Source organism: Sarcophilus harrisii, chromosome 2 (genome assembly GCF_902635505.1).
Source record: "Sarcophilus harrisii chromosome 2, mSarHar1.11, whole genome shotgun sequence".
NCBI lineage: Eukaryota > Metazoa > Chordata > Mammalia > Dasyuromorphia > Dasyuridae > Sarcophilus > Sarcophilus harrisii.
The window spans coordinates 12,229,250-12,247,527 of NC_045427.1; the positions used below are offsets into that span (position 1 = coordinate 12,229,250).

Consider the following 18,278-nt stretch of genomic DNA (forward strand, 5'->3'; position numbering starts at 1 on the left):
TAAGAGACAGATTTTCAATAGCTTGAAAAAATGAGTCACATATAACTTATCTTATTGTTTGTTTGTTTTTTTTCAACACTTCATCAACTAGAGGCTGTATGGAGTGGAGAAGCAGAAAATGAGGAAAGCAAAGGGGTCAGATTACTAATGCAAATATTATTATTCATTATTAAAAGAAATAGTTAAAATCCCCTATTCTATATGTCTAATTTAGGTATGGTGCAAGCTTCTTGCCCAAAAAATATTTTGAAAGGAATAATAGACTTCATGGGGTTATCCTGACATTTTTGTTATCCGTTCAATCAACCCATCCCTTATAATACTGAATTCTGGAGAGTGCACTCAAGCCAATTATTTGCAATGACAATTCTACAATTTCTTCAGACCCATTCTGTATTATTAGTTTCCTCCCCATTTCTTTCTTCTTCCATGACTCTTCTTTCTTCCATTCCTCCTTTCCCCCTTTCCTCCTTCCCTTTCTTTCTCCCTTCTTCCCATTACCCTTTCATTTATCTTTTTCCCTTTCCTCCCTCCCTCCTTCCCTTCTTCTCTTCCTGCTTGCCTGCCTTCCTCCCTCCTTCCGTCCCTTAAGTCCTTTCTTTCTGCCTTCATGCATGCCTTTCTGCCTTCCTTCCTTCTTTGCTTCCTTCTTTTTTCCCAAAATTTGCTGTTATAATTTCATTTTATTCCCAACACAAAGAAAGTAAGATGGATACATCTAAGCTCTTTTCCAAAGAGGTTTATCTATTTACATTTCTACCAAAGCTAGTCTTTCGTAAGGTAGTCCTCATTTTAGGAGGGGCACATATATAATAATATTTTAATTATGTTTGTTAATTTTTATTTTAATAAACAACAGATATATTTTCTATTACCAATGGCTATTTTTTATAATCTAAAAGTTTTAAAAATTTGAAGGGAAAATTGTTTTCACATTGTTTTAGTTTTAATTTTTAAGTGAATAACCACATTTCTGTTGATTTGCTCTACTTTGGCACCAATAACAGGTAACTTGAGAAACTGATCATGAATGAAGAAAATTTAGGATCATCATAACAATCACCTCCATCTTTATCATCATCATCACAATCATGAATATTTGCATACTGCATGAAGGTTGACAAGGCACTTTTTCCATCCTACTAAGAAAATAATAAGATCACAGACTTAAACTTAGAAGGAACCAAGAATGCCATATGATCCCATTCCTTCATTTACATCTATGGGCACTGATGTCTTAAAAAATAAATAAAAGACTTAAAGATTTATTATAATTTAATTATTATGTCACACATCTTACCGATGAGGAAACTTAAAGGCAGTTATTGGGAAGTCATCTATTGTTAAGGAAAGATTGTTGTTTCTCCTTCATGTTTGAAGAGGACCAATGACATAACAAAGAGATGTCTTGAAACATGTCTGGAATGTGTATAAATGACGTAGAGTTGCACAAAGTCATTAGCCTCACTCTTTCTTCCAGAGCCATCCAAGTTCAAAAGGACAAAAAAAGGAGGACTGAAAATGACTCGGGGTGCAGTGGATTACCTTGGTGTCTTTGATATCTGACAAGCTCTAAGAACTTGGCAATGACTACTTCAGTTGCCACTTGGCCACTGGAACAAATTATTTTCATTGACCAATTTCTCTGGGGGAAATCATTACATACTTGGTATAGACATTTTCCTATCTCAGGGATGGTTTCACGGCCAGTTGGTCATCTTTAATCTCGTTAAGCTCATCTTCCAAGGATGGTCTTCCAATGTATGACTCCTGTATTTGTGACAGACAGGAAAGGATATAAGTAACAGGAAAAATCTGGTTTATCTTTGCTTGAATTTCTAGAAATTAACAAAATAGCCAGAATTTTATATTGTTTAATAAGGATGTGTCTATTAATTGAATGAGGGAAGAAGACATTGTGTTACAAAAAGGAAATATTTCATAAATTAAATAAATATGATAAAAATGCCAAATGTTGCTTTTTTCATCTCTTTATCAGATGAATTTTGTAACAAGATGTCAAAGATGGCTTCTTAACGTCATGGCAATATTAACACTAATAGGTATTCATTAATCATCTATATTTCAAGCACTGTGAAAATCACTAAAAGCATAGGTTCAAAATCAAATTGAACCCTACTCTCACACATTTATATGTCACTGGGGGAAGGAAAGTAAAAAAGAATATGAACATAATAAATGAAACATTACATCAGATTAAAAGTTTGTACCTTCCCCAAAATAATGTTTCATTTATTGACAATTTTGTCATCCTATGGGGTAAGAGGGTAGTTAGGTGGTACAATGGATGGAATTCTGTCGTTCCATTTTTTTGGCTGTCCTTAACTTTGACAAATCTGTAAATCCATTGACAAAGACTTATTAATTGTCTATCTGTTCCCACCATTGACTGACCAGTGATGTAATAGAGTGCTAGGCCTGAAGTCAAGAAAATGTGAGTTCAAATCTGGCTTGTACAACGTACAAGCCATGTAACATTGGGCAAGTCATTTAACAATGTTTGTCTCAGCTTCCTTATGAAGTAGAGAAGGAAATGGCAACCTGCTTTAATATATCTGCCAAGAAAAGCCATTAAATCCAAAAAGGGTCATGAAGAGTTGGACACAACTAAAATTATTCACCAACAACAATGGAGTAACCAGAGCTACAGTCCAAGAGTTGTTGATGAATGATTATTCATACAACTCTAAAATGTCATTAATTATGTTCTGTCTTTGGATAAGTGTGCAGAATAAGTTATTTCTCCTAAAATGAGTGAGCAAGTCATGAAGAGTGAATTTCTGCGCCTGGAGCAGTGAATGAATGATGAGGTCTCACATACTAATTAATTTTGTCACTAAGAGAGTATGAACAATTTTTATTGGGGGAGGGGAAGAGGTGGAAATTCAGTAAAAAATTGCATGGGAAAGGACAACTGAATTAAAGTACAAATAAAAATAAAAAATGTCAGAGGTGAGTATGAAAAAGGAGGGATTCAGACTGACCTTTTAGAAGGTATGGGCCTAGGTAGGGGGACATTAAATCATAGTATGATGGAAATGTACATTGTATTAGGAACTATAAGATCACATAAACAAAATCTCAAGATGATAAAGTCATAGATGATACGTTCAGGGGACTTTAATATCTTAATTTGCTTAGGAAAGAATATTCAAGTCATTGTATGGATTGCATTCTTAATTTCATATAATCTCTTCCAGTACCTATTAGAGTGCCTCACATCAAATAAATGCTTAAGAAGTATTTTACTGTTCATGTGACACTTCACACCTTGTCCCCTTGCTATCTTTCCAGTGATTTTTTTAATGCTTCCTTTACATATATTTTGGGATGTTTATATTGACTGCTTTGCACTTCTTCACATATTCCTCCCTCTTTGCCTTTGCGATGGTTGTCTTGCATACCTGGAAAGTGATCCCTTGAATATTCCACTGAAATTTCACTTTCTTTAGGAGAGCTTTCCTACTCTCCCAAGAATTATATTTTCCCCTTTCATATAATCTTCAGTTTATTTTGGATTACTCTTGTATGCCAATAAATATTTGCCCTTTTCCCCCTATTAGAACACAAAGTACTTCAGGGCAAGAAGAGGTTTTGTCTCACTTCATCATCTCCATTCTTAGCCATCCTCAAATTTCTTTTTAATGACCTTCCCTCTTTTTCCCTCATGGCTGAACAGCAAATCCATCTCCCCTTGGCCTGTCAGTGGGAACCCAGTATTCTTCTAACTTTGATCCTGAATCTTGCAACCTCTTAAATGGTGATCAGATTCTCCTATGCAGCAAAACTTAAACTTTCCTAAACATTTCTGAGCCTTGCAGTTGAACACTCAGAACTTTTTGTATATTCTATTTGCCCTGGAACTGATATCCTACACAAATTGTCATCCTCAAATAGAGTATGTTTGTTGAAAAGATGTACTATTATATTATATATACATATACACACAAATATACATATGTAGATATTACCTGTGGATATAAACATATATGTATACACATGTGTGTGTACATATATATATATATATATATATATATATATATATATACATTTGGATTCTGTATATATATATATATACACAGAGAATCCAAATTTATACATACATGCATACAATTTTCTCCACAGATATTGACATAATTCTTGGAATATGTGTTAAATAAATAATGAATGATCAACATTCTCCAGGAGAATCTTTAATGGTTATTTATCTTCTTAACAGTTGTCAAAGGTCATGTAACCTGCAGGCAGGGGAGAAAAAAAAAAAATCCTGTGCAGTCCCAGACACCATACTTGTATTCGCTGAGTGATTTTGCTCTCCTGATTTCCCAGAATCCCAGCATGGAAGATACTAAAATATAAATCCTGTGGATATTACCCTGAGCAGCCTCACTCAATTCTTTCCCAATGTCGTTTCGAGTTCCCTGTTGCCATAGCTGCTGCTAAGAAAATGCATTTTTCTAAAAGATTTATAAACAATGATTGCAATGATTTTAGCTCTTTGTGGTGAAACACACTCTTCAATGCCTCTGAGAGGAATATAAATTCAAACACCAGGGAACCATTCAGGTCACACTTGAGTCTTGTTATGTGTTGGACAAGAATAGTGTCTCACTGGTGTCCATTAATGTATCCTATTCTGCCCACTTGGAAGATAAATTTCATGTAGATAGATTCCAAAGACATAAAGAACAGTTTCTTCAAAATGTAGACTGGCTTCTTCTTACTCTTATGCCTTGTTAAACTGGGAACAATTTTCAAGGTATTGTGAGTATGTTAGTACATACATTCATTATGATTTTATGAGAAAAAAGTTTAACACAGAGAAATCTATTCCAATCTATTCAAAGAAGCCTCAGATTCAACTCAATTCTATTGAACAAACATTTATTAATCACCTTGTAATTGCCAGCTACTGAGCGAGGTATTGAAAAAGAAAGATAAACTATGACAACAGTACTTCCCCCTAAGCATCATACAATCTAATGGGAGCTGGGGCATGAAACAGAAACAAAGATAATTTTAGGACAAGAAAAGTGGTGGAAACAGTTATTTGAGAGATGTCATCTGAGTAATGACTGAATAATGAGAAAAATGTAAAGAAGTTAGCGGATAGGAAGATTTTCTCTTCCTTTCTCCCTTAATTCTTCCCTCTCTCCTTCCCTTTCTTCCTCTCTCTTCCTTATTTCTTCTCTCCCTTCCTACTTCCTTCCTCCCTGCCTCCCTGCCTTCCTGCCTTTCTTTTTGCCTTTCTAATACTTCAGTCTTCTTACATCTTATAAGGATAGAACCTCACTGGAATTTATCAAAATATCTTATCCTCCCACTCACAAAATTAATTTCATATAAATATAACTGAAAACTATTGTTTCAAAATAGTATATTAAATTCTTGGGAGGTGGAGGAGCAAAAACAAAAAGAGGGAGAGAAAGAGAAGACACTTGATGATAATGATGTTTTATTAATCCATCTAATGTGAGGTATACATTTCTTGATGTCAGAAAAACAATTAAGGATACCATGCCGCAAAGTATTGATATGAAGAAGAAAAATATTTTTCCCTAGGAAAGTCAATATAAATATTGGAATTCTGAACATTGAAATAGAGATCATTTGTAAAAATGAAGTTCTCTTGCATCCAAGGCTAGACCACCATTGTGGTATATTATGTCACCAAGATGAACCAGTATTAGATGGGCACATTTATCCGACTCTAAAATGACATACACCCAAAATGTTTTGGGATTTTTTTCTTCCATTGGCAAGTCTTGTCCCCATTGAGGGAATGAAGAAGTATTCAAGAATTAGAAAACATATCAACTAGAGATTGACTTCTGCACCATGATACTGCAACTTGCCATATGCTGTGAAATAATTACATAATGAATCTGAGATCTGGAGATGCACATGCTTCAGTACTCTGGGAACTTAACTGATTATAAACTCCATTGAAAACTTGAAGGCTAAAATCAAAAGTAGGCTTTGGCTGGGTAGCCTTTCTGTCAAAGATATACTTAAAATGCAAAAGAACGTGTGACCTCATGATAAAAACATTACCTAATGTGTCAACAAATCTTGAAATTTATGACAAATCATATAAAATATACAAATGTAATAAAAAGGACACATTTTATTATAAAATATTTAATAAAATGTCAAAAATTGTAAGGTTTATGGCATGTCAACAAAAACATTATTTTACTTTGTCCCATGTTTTGTTTATCTTATGGGATCTCAAGCCAAGAGAGATGCAAATGTGTTTAAGTTCTAAAGTTCTGTTACAAAACAGAGAAAAATGAACTTCTGTCAATGGAGGAAATCTCTGATGTGCTCTAGCATCTAGAAACCTCAGTTGTATTAAAGGGCAGACAATGTTTTAAACTGGAATTAAAAAAAATAAATGAAATATAGTGATAAATATTGTTGAAGAATTGGATCAATCATTATATTAGAGAATAAATCAGAGTCTATTATTAATAATACATTTTGAATTTCTAAGTTCCTTGTGTACTATTGGTCAAAATTAATACCACATTCAATTATTGTGAGTACATATTGAACATGGTGTGATTGACTAGCTTGTATAATGCATATGTGCTAACCCATCTGGCTTTTGTGAGGTCATATATATATATATATATATATATATATATATATACATACACAGAGAGAGAGACACACACACACACACACACACACACACATGTATACATATAAAGATAAGGTATCAGATACAGTCCAATTCTACTGTAGGCAGCGCAACTCCAAAGGCTAGCCACACGGTTAGGCTCCCAATGTATGTTTATCCAAAAAGGTATTTTATAGAGAACTCATACTAGGCAGGAACTCACTTGGTGGTCAAAAGAAGTGATACAAGGACAATCTCAAGGTCTCTCTCAAGAACTTCAGATATCAATTGTGAGACATGGAAGAGACACTGGCACAGGGTCGCCCAGCATGGTGTGCCCTCATCAGAGAAGGCACTGTACTTTATGAGCAAAGTAGAAATAAAGTATCTTAAATGAGATGAAAGATAACCAAACTCGGAGCCATCTCCACTCTGGATCATCATATGGATTCTTTGTACCCCAACTATGATACAGCCTTCTGAGTCTCTATTGGTTTGATCAGTGATGGTCAGGCATATTGTATCTTAACTGCAAGATAGTGATGCCATGTGACCAAGACAGCAGCTTGCTGCAATTATTCAAGAATCAGTTTTGAAATCTGTGTTCAAATTTTGTCTTTGACAAAGCCTGGGTATTTAATTCTGAACAAGTTATCTGTCCTCTCATTGTCGTAGGCAGTTCCTCGAAACTACAAATTGCCTATTTTCATGGGGAAAGTGAGTTTTCTGCACTAAAAAAAATCATGTGTAAACCTACATACAAAGAACACACACAGAAGGAGTTAAGTGAAAAACATGATATACCATTACCCCTGAAAAATAGCTTAGATCTTTATATGTCTAAATGAATTGATGTGACTGAAATATTTGTTCTGCCCCATTAGTCTGGGAGCACCCGCTAAAGCTTTTTGAATGGCCAGAAACATAGGGAGGACCAGTCCATGAGATTAGCAAAGCTGTCAACCCTCCATGGCTAATTAGACAAGCTGAATGTCTGGGTTACATCCAGCTCAGCCAAAACCCATTGAAACATACCAAGAGATATCTGCATAATCATTCAGGTGGATCAGCTCATCGGTCATCCTGCCACATAGCCCTTCAGACGGCTTTCTTGAAGTTTTATTGTTTTTGGAAAGTTTGATCAGAATGATTCCTCTTGTCATATATAGTGAGGGGGAAAATCAGCTTTTATGGAGCAGAATATATTTTATAAGTTTCTGAAAATGAAATGAACACTAGCAGAAGGGTAAACCTTTTGGAACACCTTTAGGATCTGGAGATTGAATTAGTTTTGGATTGTTCATTTTGGTGCTGTTCAATAACCTTTTTATTAAAGATCTCCCCTATTAATGTAGAGGGATTTCTACATGATATCTAAGATGATGTAATGACTAGAGGGCAGACCTTGATTTTAGGAAAAACTGAATTCAAATTCTGAAATGACACATATTCACCTGTTTGGCAAAGATAAGTCAGCATTTCATTCTTTCCATTGTAATTCTCTGAGACAATGAGTTACAAGCTAGTTGCCTATTTGCCCTGATTTAAAGAAATAAAAGATGTCACTATCCTCAAGTAATATACTACATGTGAATGGATAATACATGTATTGATGAAAAACTATAAAGTATTTGTTGTTTGGAAAAGTGGGAAAGAAAAACAGAGACAAAGACACAGACAAAAAAAAAGTTAAAAACACAAAAAGCCATCTAGAGATACAGAGAGGTAGAGAAAGAGAGAATGAGCAATTTGGCAGGATCAATAAAGGAATCACATAGGAAATGGCTCCTGGATTGAGTTTAAAAGAAATTTAGTGTTTCTAAGTAGTAGAGTAATTGTTTTTTTCTGACAAAGGTTGGGATAGAGATGGGAGATAGAAGATTTGTGTTTTAAAAATCTGTCTTTATCTATCTATCTACATATGTGTAAACACATATACACATATAAATATATATGTATATATTTGCACGCATATGGATATATACATTATATATATGGCTGAATATGTAATACATAAATAGTATATACATATTTATATTCATACATATTTATATAGGTATGCGTACATATATATATATATACATTTATAAACATAAATATATATGAATACATATATAAATACATGTATGTGTATATATTTATGCATATATATAAAGTAGATAAATGAATGTGTATATGAAAAATATATAACATAATTATTATATCTATATTTAAATCTATGTTTCTCTATCTCTATTTCTATCTTTGCCTATCTACATATATATATATATATATATATATATATACATAAATATACACGTTGTATATATGTATATGTACATATATACAATGATATGCCTATAGGTGTATATATACATATATAAATGAATGAATAAGTGAACATATATATTATATAAATATATATATATATATATATATCTTTGTCTATATCTGCATGGATTTCTATCTCTATCTCTATACATATCTATATAATTAAGACATTACACACATGCATGGTATATATGTATATATACACATGTAGACACATTACATACATGCATAAACATAAATACACATATAAATAAATGGATGAATGAATAATGAAATGAATGAACATATATATCAATATGTATTTATTTATATCTATATCTTTATCTGTATACATATACATCTGTACATGTGTACATAATTATATGTGTATGATATACAGTTACATATATGCACATATAAATAAAACACAGACTTATTGTATATATGTAAATGAATAAATGGACAAATAAAAGAGTACATGTTATATTTCTATTTATTTATCTTTCTATCTATTGACAATAAATTTAATGACAGTGATACATGAAAGACATGATGGAGATCTGCGTCAATTAGCCATGGCAGCTGCTCAGCTTTGTGGAAATCAGGAAGGAATAAGGAAGATTCCTGGTTGGCCTGATATGGCTAACAGAGCTGAAGGAGATAATTGTTTTTGACACAGGTAGCGGCCAAAGGATGCTTTGATTTCTTTGTGTTTGCTTGATTTTGTACAATGACACTCATTCCTAGGGCCATATGTAATCATATGTACTTGCCATCTAAGTATTGGGCTTAGAGATATCAACTAACATTGAACCATCCACAGCACAATCTATTGGCTGTATAGATGACAGAATCTTGTCTTTGTTTCTTGGACAACTTATGTGATACTTTTTGCATTTTAGGTTTTTCTTTTTCTCTCTCTTTTTTTTTAAATGAGATGGGACAAAAGTAAATGTTTCCTGCTCTAAATGTAAATATGTATATAATGCATGTCTGAGGGGGAAAAGACCTAAGCAGGCAGAAATGTAAAGATAGATCAGGCTTATGGTTCACATGCCCACACTGGAGGCTTATTTTGTTTGACCTTTTACTTAAGTATTTGGGAACCGTGGAAAGAGCGGCACCACGCTAGGAGTAAGTAATTTTGCTCTGATGATTATCAGCCAGACAAGATGCCTAACCTCTCCAGGCTTAGCCCTCACCAGTGGGTGCTCTATTTAATTCTTTAGCAGTTGTAAGAAGGTGTTTGATCTATATATTAGTTTCCTTTCACTAGTTTCTCTTTCCCATCTTTATCACTGCTGGTGATTTCTGCATGGATTGCTTACTTAACAGTGCAGTCATTTTTTAGTCCCCTTCATGACCCATTTAGATGTGCTTAGTAAAGAAACTAAAGTGTCTTTTTTTTTTTTCATTTGCTTTTATTTGTTTGTTTATGAGGTGATTGGGTTTAAGTAATTTGTCCAATTACCAATTGTCAAGCATCTGAATCTGGATTTGAATTCAGGTCTTCTTGACTCCAAATCCAGTGCTCTGTCCACAGTGCCATCTGGCTGCCCAGTCATTCCCTTCTCTAGTTTGTTTTATAGATGAGGAAACTGAGACTAACAGGGTTAAGTGCAGTAATTTGTTAGCTCACATGATCAAAAAGTGTCAGACTTGAACCTAAGGAGATATCTGTTTAGATGCCTGAGAGTAGCTTGAAAGATCAAAAAGCTGCTTCCCTCAGCCCCTGAATGACTTGGCTTCTTGGATAGTTTCCAATATCTTCAGATACTCCATCGTTTAATTATGACTAATTTAGATGTCATCCCTACAAACTGACTATGTGACTGTGGACAAGATGGCATATGGAGAAAGGAGAGGGCACTGCCTGGGTAAAGGCATGGAAATAGGAAATTATACCATGAAGATCAGATACTTGGGTAGGTAACTAAAACATTCATCCATAGGAAGTACCATGTACTTGGTCTCTGGTCCTAGGATTCCCAAATTTTCAACTCTGCCATATTTTGTCTTTAGTTTGCCCATCTCTGCATAATTGCCCTAGAATAGATTTCAAGACTGTCACAAGATAAATATTGAACCATGTGACCTGGAGACATGGCCAATGGGTTCCAATTAATCTCCTCGTGAGAGGTGTATTGTATTTCTAGAAGCAGGAAAGGAGGAGGAGAAATCAGTTAACCCCCACCAGCCCCACACTTCCCAAATCAATCTGGCCCTAATGCATCAAGGAGCTCTTCTGACAAGAGCCTTCATTGTTAGCTAGACTTTAAAAGAGACACTATGCAGATAAGACACCCTATTTAAAATTCATGGCAGGAGTGTAAGTCATCAGACATATGTCACTAACTTTATGTTTAATCATTTCACACAGCAAGGCAGTCAGCAGGGAAACTGATATATGCTGGCTCATTGGACAGTCCCTCCTCTGAGTCTTGCTACCTCTGATGCTTCTGTCATTTTGCTTGTGTATTTCCATCCAGACTGGAGCTGTGCACAAGACTCATCTCTCTCCCTTTCTCATGCACCTGTCAGAAGCAGAAGGGCATTCATGAAGTACTCCATGTCAGTCCAGACTTACCAGAAATGTCTTATATGTGTCCCCTCCTCTCTCCTCATGTCATGAACATCATATTTTGGGCTTTCATGGTCAAGGGCTTGAGCAATTGTAATGGCCACATAGCCGATGTCCATATCTCTTTCTGATATATTTTCTGCCGAGCTACCAAAGTGATATTCCTAAAGTACAGTCTTAAACCATGTCACTCCTATGCTCCAAAAGCATTAGTGGCTTCCAATTGTCTCTCAGATAAAATGCTAACTTCCCTTTTAGTTAAATTTGTTTGTATTTAATACTAATTAATTTTTTCCAGAAATATTACATTATTCCCTTCACACATCTGTTTCATTGTAAGTACTCCTCCCTCCTCCAAAACATTTTCCCTCCTATCTGTATTTGTACAGGCTGCCCTCCAGTCTTGGAATATCCTTCCTCGTTACCTTTGTGTCAACATCCCCTTATTTTCCAGTCAAATTTGATTCTTTGTGATCCCTTACATCATAGACAATAGTTCACCAGGTCCTTGTATCCTCTCCTAATCTTCCAAAGTCTGTCTAAGCTCATATTAATTGCTACCATGACATTGTTTATTTATCTTGTCCCCTGCTAGCTTTTACCTTTTATCTTCAATTTTTTTCCAACATCTGGGAAAGAAGCTGCTTTTATCATCATCTTTAAAAATGTCTTGTTTTCTCATTATGAATCCAACATATGTAAGTTTCAGCTTCAATATGTCCTTAGAAGGTATAGTCTCAATTAAGATGTTTAAGTATTGACTAGTTTGATCTCCTTGCTGTCCAATGGATTATCACAAGACTTCTCTAGCATCACAATTGGAAAGTGGCAATTCTGTAGCCTTGAGCTTTCCATATAGTCCAATTCTCATAGCCATATACCAGAATTTTTATTATATAGCCCTTGATTAGCAAAGTGTATGCTATCCAGATTTGTCAGAGTTTTCTTTCCAAGGAGCATCTTTTAATCTTATGTCTGCAGTGATCTTTGAGCCCAAGAATATAAAATCTGACACTGATTCCATTTCTTCTCCCTCTGTGTGCCAAGATGTGATGGGACCAATTGCCATGATGGCAATTTTTTAAGGTTCAAAATCCTATCTCTTCAATGCTACTCAACTATGATTTCTCACAGAAGGCTTTCAATTGCTAGCATTTCCCCACTCAGTTCCATGGTATGTATTTATGGTTTTATGGACTTTCATACTTGTGAACATATATGTTCCCCTAACAGAAAAAACGATCTCTGGGTATTAGAAACATTATTTATTTTTTGTTTTTCCTCTTTCTATAAGCAGTAGCTATGTAATGCATAGCCTATAATAAGATAATAGTAAGTATTTATTGATTTATTGATTGATTCCTATTTAATTCTCTATCTCCAAATGATAATTCCAACCATATTCATTGTTAGGATTACTTTCTTTTCTTATCCTTACATCCTCAGTGTTTCACACTTATAAATTACTTTAATAAATTTTATTGACTTGGATTAATATGGCAGAAATTGAGAGTTCCCACTAAAATATAAAAGTACTTTATTCCTAGGTTTCTGATCATTCATAATATACACTTACCAAGAAATTCTAAGTATTTAAGTCAAAGTAACCATAATTCAATATGACCTTTCAAGCAGTATATTTTTAGACAAGTTGTATGACTCAAAGCAAGTCACTTAATTTCATCCCCTGGCATCCTCTTCTCCTTTTGTCTTCCATCTGAAACTTTGCCAAAGAGTCTTGTTTTCTCATCACATGTCCAAAGTATTTACGCTTCACCTTCAATATGTGTTCTTCCAAAATATAGTTTCAATTAATTTCTTTAAGTATTGACTGATTTGATCCATTACCATCCAAGGGATTCTCAAAAGTACCACATCCTCTAGCAGCAATTCTCTAGTATCAATTCTGCAGTGTTCAGCTTTCTGTAAAGTCCAATTCTCATGGTCAACTTCCTTAACTGGAGCATTAAACAAATGGATAAATGAGTGAATAGATGAAGTAGAAAGAATATTATATAACTTTTATAATTGTGTCAGGAGAAAAAAATAAAACCAAATCTGCAAAATGCTTTGTAGATTTTTAAAGAGCAAGATTAAAGGTAGTTGTTGGTATTTTGGTCAATATGCATAATCTGGTAAAACCAGGAGTACATGAGTCTTTCTATGGAAGGCACAGCTAGATCTATTAATACTCCTCACTTATCCTAAGTTCCAGTCAAAGACGTTCTCCTATTAATCCTTGACCACAACATTCAATCCTCAGTCTTTTTTCTTTGCACAGATCAGCCCTTGTGCCTCTAACACATCTTTTAAACTGTAGAACCCGTTATTTCCATTCAAGGCACACTTCAAAAGCTAGTTCTTTTAAAAACTCTTTATGTATTCCTAACGAGCTGCTGCCTCCCTATAAAAATTACATTGTATTTTCTTTGAATATGTTTTAGATTTGCTTACATTTGTATGTGATGTTAACCTTGAACAAAATGTAAACAGAAGTGGGGAAGGGTGATTGATTCTGTTTCTCTATGAGCTGAACCTGACTTGGGGTGGGAATTATGTGCCGTTATGGAGGAGAATTTGACTAAGGAGTGATTTCTCCTGATCTTTCTGGAAATATGAGGTGGTTTCTGGTTTCTTACAAGAAAATGGCTGCCTCTTCCCATGGGGCTTGGGTTTGAACATTACTTTCTCTCAGATCACATCCCTCATCTCCTTTCTTTTCATAAGAGTGGTCATCTTGCCATTGGCGTAGATCTGAGCCACATCTAGCTACAAAGGAGTTTCTTTAGCTATCCAGTGTAAGCTCTGGGAAGTTTATCACTTATGCTATTTATTTATGAAATCATTATTTCTGAGGCCTCTGCCTAGATGGAAATCTTATTCATTTAGATAGAGGTGTGACTTTTCAGTCCTAAATATATTTCCATTGTTTTTTGTTTCGTTTTAGTTAATCACTAATTTTCATCAATTCCCCTGTGGTTCCAGAGATTCACAAACTCCAATAACACAATTAAAAGAGATTTTTATTTTTATCTAGAGACAATCCTTATTGGTACTAATTAAACCAAAATAAAAAGTTTAAGTATATTTTTGAAGAGGCAAAAAACTTTAAGAGAAAGAAAGGGGAGGCAGGGAGGGAGACACAAAGAGACAATGACACAGAGACAGAGACAGAGTGACAGAAAGATACACAGAAGAAAAGAGAATGAGAGAGACAGAGATGGAGAAAAAAAGACAGAAAGAGACAGAATGACCACAAAAGAGAGAGATTCAGAGTGAGGCTGAGACGGAAAGAAACAAAAAACCAGAGAGAGAGAATGAGAGAGCTGAGTGTGAGAGAGTCGAGAGTGTGAGACAGACAGAAAGAATGACAGACTGAGAGAGAGAAACAGAACAACAGAGACAGAGTGACAGAGACAGAGAGTCAGACACAGAGAGGGACAGACACAGACACAGATACAGAGATATAGAAACACACAAAAAGACAGAAATTTGGAGAGAGGAATAGGGAGATATAGACAGAGACACAGAAAGATACAGAAACAAAGGCAGACAGAGGGGCAGAGACAGAGAAATAGAGACAGAAAGAGAGAGCAACAACAAGAGACAGAGATTCAGAGTGAAACTGAGACAGACAATGAGAGATAGAACGAAGAGAGAAGAGAGACATATAGAATCTGATACAGACAGACAGACATAAAGGAAAGAAATTGACAAAACAAGAGATAGATTTATCCAATTCTCTTTGTTCCTCTTTCACGAAATGTTATAACCTCCCAGGTCGGCATCCCTGCACTCAGTCCAAAGGCTGTCTTCTCTTCCCTGTCCAAAGAAAGGCCATAAATTTCATAATTTCTAAGACCTAGATTCTCTGATTATCTAGCTTTTTGTTGGAGTTTCTTGATTGATTAATTGTGTAACCTCTAATAGAACAAAATAATCAGAATAAAAGTTGATATTTTTGAAGCTTTATAAGTTTTGCATAAACTCATTTAATCTCTATATCAATCATTATATTCCAGGTATCTTTGCCCTTTTCTCATTGTCAGTGCCAGTACTGCATGGGTGAGAGAAAGCTGGCCACAATGGTAGGAAGACCTTTTCACCCTTGTTGGTTGTGTAACCTTGGACAAGAAATGCAATCTCAGAATGCTCTGGATGATATTCTACATTACAAAGAAGGTGCCAACTGGCACTGATGCAGAGAATGGTTTTTCGTCTCATAGTTCCCCCTATCAACGACATCAAAGTTTTCAGGCCCTCTCCATATTTTAATCATGAGGAAAACATGGCTCATAAAAATTAAATAAGTGAACTTCTATAGCTCCAGCACTAAGAATAGATATCAACCAGGAGGTTCAAACACAGATTTCCCCTGACTCTCATTGTACTTTCCATTACTCTGTTCTCAGAAACAAAGAGGAAAATGACATGGTTTTTAGAGGAGGTGAAGAAAATATCAAATTGTTTTGTAAGAGGAAGCGAATATTTAAAATGGAAAACAAATATTGGTTCTGGAAAATAGAAAAAGTAAATTGTCCTTCCTTTCTATAGAAGCAAGGTGGGCCATAGCTTATATTATCACATGTGATTGCATTGTCGGTTAGATATGTTTAACTTTTCTTTTTATGATTGTTCTTAAAAGGAAAAGTTCAGTGTTGGGATGGGAAAGAGATGGGGTAAAAATGAGAAGAAGTAAAATAAAAACAAAGGGCTTAAGGGAGAGAGCATTGGGAATTGAGTCATGGGTGCAAATCTTTCCTCCTTCATGATTGATCACAGGCAAATTATTTAATTTCTTTAAGCTCAGTTTCCCTTTTTGTAAAAAAAAAAAAAAAAACCAGGGGATCCTGATATCTATAATATCCACATCATTGGGAAAACTAAATTTGTGATGATGATGATAATGGCTCATTGGGCTAACTCTCCCTCTCACCTGCTAATTTTTGAATTTGGGCTAACACAACTCACACCTGTATTTTCACCCCTGCCACACCCCTATGGACTTGTGGGTCTAAAAAAAGGCCCTTGGAATAAATGCAGGCATTAATAGCCTCATACTAGCTTTTGACTTTATTAACCCCTTTTTACATTAATTCTAGTCAATTCAGAAGAAGCATTTATTAAACATCTACTGTATACCAGACACTGTATTTAGTGTTGATAATACAAAAAAAAAAGACAAAAGACATTGTTTGTCTTCAAAGAGCTCACATTCTAATGGAAAAACCTATATGCAAACAACTTTGCATATTGAACATATATGTGTGTATAAATCATGAGTATTCAAATACATGTATGTATGTGTGTGCATGTGTGTGTGTCTGTGTGTGTCCTGGGAGTAATCTGAAGGGAAAACAACTCCATTGAATGAAGATCAGAAATAAAAAGCCTCTTACAGAAGGTGGCATTTTAGCTCAGACTTGAAACAAAAAGAAAGTCCTCAAAATAAACTCATTGTACTGTCTGTCTGTCTCCTAATTATTTTTCTCTCCTTATGTGTGTCTTTCTCTGTCTCTGGCTCTCTGTCTCTGAATCTGTCTGTGTGTGCATGTACATGTGCATACATGTGTGTGCATGTGTGTGTGTTCCCTTTCTCCTTCACTTTCTCAACATCTCCATCTCCATCTCCATCACTGGCAGCTAGGGCTTACAAAGGATAGAGCACTGGACCAGAATTAAGGAATATACATTTCAAATTCCAGCCTTAGGAACTTGCTAGATCTTTGATTCATGGGCAAGTCCCTCTATCTGCCATATTTTTCTTATCGATGAAATGGAAGAATAAGTATAATCACCTTGTAGAATTGTTGCGAGGATTAGTTGAGATAATATTGGTAAATAATTTTTTTCAAACCATAAAGTACTATATATCCTTCCCAAAATTCTTAGTGTTGGTAAAAGTTATGAGAAATTAAAACTGAATTAAGTTTTGGAATACCTTGTATATATGCCATCTTTCTCTGTCATCTATCTCTATCATCACTATTGCTTTTCCTTTTTTTTTCTCTATTTTCTGCCTTCAGTCAAATCACTAATCAATATCCCATACCAAAACCTTATCCTGCCATCAAAAATAATGTTTAATCCATAAAGGAGTCAGAAATCATGATGATCATGAGCTCTGTTTTACAGATGAGCAAACTGAGTTTCCCACAGATGAAGTCACTTCCCAAAAGTCACAGCTAATTAGGACTGAAAGACAAAGAAGAATAGAGAAAGCCCTCTTCACCATATAAGAACTTTTTTCCTATTCTAGTAGATGACTCAGAAATTACTTCATGACTTTGATTTAAATTCAAATATTATTTAATGCACCATATAAATCTGGTAAAAGAAAAAAAAATACAAGATTCTGAGGCTGGTACTTCATGAAATGTGGGTGTGGGTATACATACACACATATATATGTATACATATATGTGTGTATGCATAAATACATGAATATATGTGTATGTATATATATATATATATATATATATATATATATATATACATACACATACATATATATCTCCCAGTTTCCATGGGATTATCTCAATTGCCCCTAGTGAAGAAGGTTGGTTGATTCTTCCACTTTTTGTACAAAATCAGGTTTAAAAGCAATTTGGAAGGAGTGGTATCAGTTTGCTCTTTTCTCTGGCAGCTAATCTTACTTTCAAGGCTGTTCTTAGTGACGGTGCAAAGCAATTTTGATCAGCAAATATCACTCAAATTGCACGTGTTCTAGATCAAGGCTTCTTAAACTTTTTCTGCTCACAA

General features: G+C 34.7%; 1 protein-coding gene and 1 long non-coding RNA gene across 2 annotated transcripts in view; both read left to right on the forward strand.

Annotated features, from left to right (window-relative positions):
- The window catches only part of LOC116421228, a 54,355-nt gene extending 53,087 nt beyond the window's left edge, over positions 1-1,268 (forward strand). The window contains exon 2 of the long non-coding RNA XR_004231525.1: positions 1,008-1,268. This is a non-coding gene — a long non-coding RNA (uncharacterized LOC116421228). The remainder of the gene's footprint in view (positions 1-1,007) is intronic.
- Positions 1-18,278, forward strand: part of LRRTM4 (leucine rich repeat transmembrane neuronal 4) — an 857,748-nt gene that overhangs the window by 251,137 nt on the left and 588,333 nt on the right. The window lies entirely within an intron of this gene.